Here is a 5,277-nt window from a genome sequence, read left to right on the forward strand (position 1 = left end):
CTACACATCTGTCACTCCAATACTGGGTTGAAGGTAGAGGTAGATGCATCCCTGAAGCACATTGGCCAGCCAGACTAGCCTAATCAATGACATCTAGTTCGAATGAGAGTCTCTGTCTCAAAAAGACACCTGATGTCAACTGTAGTATCCACATCCACATTCACTTTCATGCACCCACATGAATATGTACATATGCTATATTATACAATATAATACAATATCAAAGAAAACTTGAGAACAGAAACCATCATGCAAAAGTCTATATATTTAGCATATGATTAAAAATACCATAATATGCCCTTCCTTGGAACATCCTTTTAAAAAACCTGAGACAAGTCAGACATAACATTTCAAGTAAAATTACACATTATATATAAGGTATATTATATGTATTATTTAAAGAAAATTATGTATTTCAAGTGTGGTAAGATCATAGTTGCTCAGTGGACAATTCATATTCATCACTGTATTAATGACTGTAAATATTGCCCTTATTTTTACCTTTTTAGGTCAGAGTCCATATTAATTCATAATCATCTTTTCATTATGTTATTTCACATTTTTAACCTTACAGTCATGTGCAAAGAGCCAACTCATGTTGGGTTAGAGACATTTCTCATGTGTTAGGAACTTTGGAATCATCCATTGTATCTATCTATTCATCTTAATGCTGAGGAAACTGATGTGTACAAACTGACTTACTTAAATAGTGATTCTGACTCATCATACTGCACTGAGGTACCTTTATCAAGAAGATGGGGGAAAGCAGAAACATATGAGAAATAAATGAATGAATAAGTGAGTGAATGAATCCTCAGCTGGAAAACAGCAGCCTCACAGTAAAGCTGTGAAAGCATCATCAAAAATCTATTTCAAGTGGGATTTCAAACATCTGTGTCACTTTGTCCCTGAGCCTGGAGGAGGCTGAAAGAAGCAGGCAGACTCTGACTGCAAAGATGAGGGAGGACATTGGGAGATGAGGGCTGGCAATACAGGCGGGGATAAACAGACATTCTTAAAAGCCCATCATTAAGATCCATGCATTGTACACACAGCTCGTCCAGGACAGAAGTAGCTCCTGAAACGATCTTCATGCTGCTCAGCACAGTAATTACAGACAATTAAGGCACTGAAGGTAGAAAGGACAGCACCGAGTTTAGCGTGTGCTTTTATAATGTGAATAGTATTCCTGGTGTCAGTATGGCTGCTGTCCAGCATGAGTAACAGAAGATAAAACTCCCCATAAGAATAGAGTCCACAGTCCAGAGAAGGCACAAGAACAACCAGCTCATTTGCATGCCATTCTGGTCAAGGGAGATCACAGTTCATGCAATCTTCCTTAGGATCTGGATGATAGGAAATTTGTAACAAAATAGAGAAAGCAGAATCCAGTTTCCTGTAAAGGATATACTTTATAACCCAGATGAAATGATGTGTTTTCCTTAAGCTAGATGGGCATCTTGCTTGAATGTTGGCTTAACACCTGGGATATATGTGATGTTTTCTTTTTTTCATGTGTGTGTGTGAACATACTGACTACTTTCACTCACAAAGGAGAGAGAGGAACTCAGAAGGCATAAGCATTTTAATTATTTCTTTATTATATTGCAATCATTTTGTGTACCTGCTCTCTGGATATAATAAAAAAAAAAACTCTCTCCTGATTGTAGCTTCATATGGGAGAAAAATATATCAGGACAACATACGCAGTGTGAATAGCATTCTTGTTCTGATACACCCTCAAGTACTTCTACTGGGTCGCTATTTCCTTCCTGAAAACATTGAGAAACTCTGCTAGAGATTCTGAACAGGCATCCCTCTGTCTCTGCATAGACCACAAATTCATTAGCAAGTATGGAAGATCAGTAACTCAACATGCCAGAATGTCCTTTCCTTAATACCAATACTAGAAAGTATGATCTGTTACTAGGGGTGTGCAGGAAGAACAGAGCTATGCATACATTTAGGTAGATGGAGAGATTCATGGAAACACACTGACCAGGGGCATTGTAGACGTGGGAGAAGTGGTAGAGGGAGGGCAGGACTGGCTATGTCATTCCAGTTTATAGGACTAACTGAAGCTAATTTTAAAACTCAAGACTCAGAAAATTTATCTCAGATGCATAAAACCCTCCTCCCCTCCTCTTATTTCTGAAATAACTCTTGTTATTTTCATGCGCATAAAGTTTTTATTATAATATTTAACAACATTTCTTTAAGAGATTAGGAAGAACAAAGTTAAGCACCTGTAAAACTTTCAAACTCCTGACATTAATATTCCAGATAGAATTGTACTGTAAAAGGTATCTAATCAAAACTACTAGAGGGGATGCAAATAACTGAGGGATAATAAGTCATAGTCAAGACAGAAGCTTGACAGGTAAGTGACGTCACTGGTAATTTTATAACCTTGTGATTTAACTGTATTAAATTTTACTGTTATGGGATAATTGAATTGGCTATAGATTTTGTTTGTCCTTTGCTTGTTTAAAAATTAAATAAGAAACATTTTAAAGCTCTTTTCATGCCACTGCAGAAATGTCTACCCTCTCCAAAATTTGTGTAAGGATGTGGGCGTGTCCCCAGTCTGTCTGGTGCCAGAAGAAATGTTTGAAATATAACTAGATTATATCTGCCCTGGTGTGCTTTGCTAGTACATTTGAGGACCAACAGGCTTCTATAAATGGAGTCCTTGAAATTCAAATTCTGAGACTTAGCAGTTAGCATCGCCACGGTAATTGGCAAGAATTTGATTGACAGCACTCATGACTCTTCATTCCTCTAATTCAATTGCATCTGTCCTAAGTGCCAAGTTTTCAGGCAAGAAGTAATTTAGTCTTAGGCAGTGTTCTAATTTTGAGGCCACTGCAGTAGGGCCTGTGAACTGTCCAAGGTGCTGAGACTTAGGACGATGACGGGGCCACCAATGGGTGGAGACCTGGCATGACTTCTTCCACCTCAGATCTTCTCAGTGCTGCCCAGAGAAACAATACAGTGCAGTTCCCACTATGTGGAAATCATTCAGCCTCCAAATGCTTTTGATTGTTTTAGGTAGGGGTGCTGGCTTGAAGGCTTACCGTATCCCTTCTCCAGCACAGGTCCCAAGGCACACATACTGAGGTTGTACATTGAAAGTCCTTAGTACTCTTATGTGTGAATCATGTATTTTGTAAATGAAATCTCAAGGGATAATGGAGCATGCATCAGGGTCTGTGAGGAGAGTTCTGTCATCCTCAAGCACTTCCAACCACAATTACATCCTCTTTTCAAAAGGGCATATTGTATAATTTCCTACTAACTAGTACCCTGGATCCCCAACTGCCTCTTTCTCCCTCTACCTGGGCAATAGTTGAGCATGGGTGAGGGACAATTGGGTCTCCTCTGTGCATGTTGATGAATGGGGAAGGTGGACATGGAATCCCAGCCACTGTTTCAGGGGCAACTGGCAATGGACCCTCTCGATAGACCACAGCTAGACCTCAGGCCCAATCCCACACTGGAGGAGTCCCTCAGACACCATCTGTCTACCACTGGTTCTGACTGTCCATAGGAAGCAGGATAGTTGTGACTGTCTGCACATGTTGAGTTTCTACACAACAAATCCAAATCTACCATAAAAATAATTTAATATTACATAGCCAGAAGTGATATTTCAAACTCATACATACACAAATCTATTTACTCTTACATTTATTGGTTTCAAGAAAACTTAATATTTTTTAAACCTTGTTGGGTATACCAAAGATGTTTTGTTTGTAAGAATTTCTATGTGTAGATATTGAACTCCTTTAAAATTAAATAGGAAAACATTAAACTAACCATCGAGTTAAAAATCTCAATAATCCCTTCATGTTGCATAGTATTACTTTATGTAATAAGGACATAGTGTATGTCACACACTCTATGTAGCGGAGATCTATTTTACACAGTACACACTGTGTGCTGCATGGGATCATGGTGACAAGGAGGGAGGAAATTACAGAATATAAATGCGATCTTTGCTCAGCCCTCCATTAGAATGAGTATACTTGATATTCTTTGAAATACCTCAGAAGAGATGATTTAAAAAAATAGAAATACAAATAAACCAAGGATAAAAAGGGAGGAAAAGAGTGCTTCATTCTCAAGGGTTTTCTAATAATGATGGATTCAAGTGTTCTCACGATTAAAACAAATAATCATAAGCAGTTTGAATGTATGAGAGCTTCTGAGAGGCAAGGTTCAGCACGCTCTCCATGGATTTTAATAGCTGGCTTCCCCACCCTGGGAGGCTGTGGTTGGAGAACTGCCTGGGTTAAGGTCAGTCTGGGCTACACAGTGACTACCATGCAGTCTGAACTACAGTGTGAGACTTTGTGTCAAAAACAAACAAACAAAAATCATGAGAGAATAATTGGGTTGAAGGTGGAGCAAAAGTGCCTGCTGAGATAGCCAACCAACCTGAGCCCCATCCTGAACTCACATAAAGGTGAAAAGAAAAACAGCCCCAAGGCCTGTCCTTAGACATCCACATCCAACGCATGCATGCAAATACACACACACACACACACACACACACACACACACACACACACACACTAAAAAGTTTAAAAATAGAAAAAGGAAGAGGACAGAGAGGAAGAGACTCCAGTCCTTGCCTGGGGTGTATATCACACCTCCCAGGCGGGTCCACAGTCTCCAGCTCTTTTCCCTGTACTTTATCCCTTTGTGCCACAGATGAAGATCAAAGGCTGTGCTTGAGAGGATGGTCATATTTCTCTGGGATCCTCTCTGCAGCTGGGTTTGATGGTTGGTTTATCTTGATCATGAAGGTCAAGTTTCTGTTGTATATGTATAAGACTGAAATATAATAAAATAAAACAGCTCACAGTCAGTGCTCAGTATGAAATCTGACCTGTATTTACTTGTGCAACACAACTTCATCAAGTGGGTGGTTTGTCAGGTTCTTTGGTCTGAATTTTCAGAGTGTGCTTGCCCCTCTTTTCAGAGCTTAAAGCCAGTTTTCTGTGAAACACATGGGATGTGAGGCGACAGAGGCCTGCCTGCTCCTCAGAAACTCTGACCTTGTATAAGCATCTCTTTGATTTGTAGGTGACAACAAAGCTTGTTGATTATATTTAGTGAGTGCAAATATCAGTGGAAAAAATAAATGGACCATCCCCACCTCTAGAGTTATGTATTATAACATACAACACCTTTACAAAGCCCACAAATCTTTTCTTAATTTTTTTTCAGGAAAAATGATGTTAGCTTTTTCCTTTGTCTATTATTGGTAGA

The sequence above is a fragment of the Peromyscus californicus genome, unplaced genomic scaffold, assembly GCF_007827085.1.
Source record: "Peromyscus californicus insignis strain IS unplaced genomic scaffold, ASM782708v3 Scaffold_23__1_contigs__length_62951481, whole genome shotgun sequence".
NCBI lineage: Eukaryota > Metazoa > Chordata > Mammalia > Rodentia > Cricetidae > Peromyscus > Peromyscus californicus.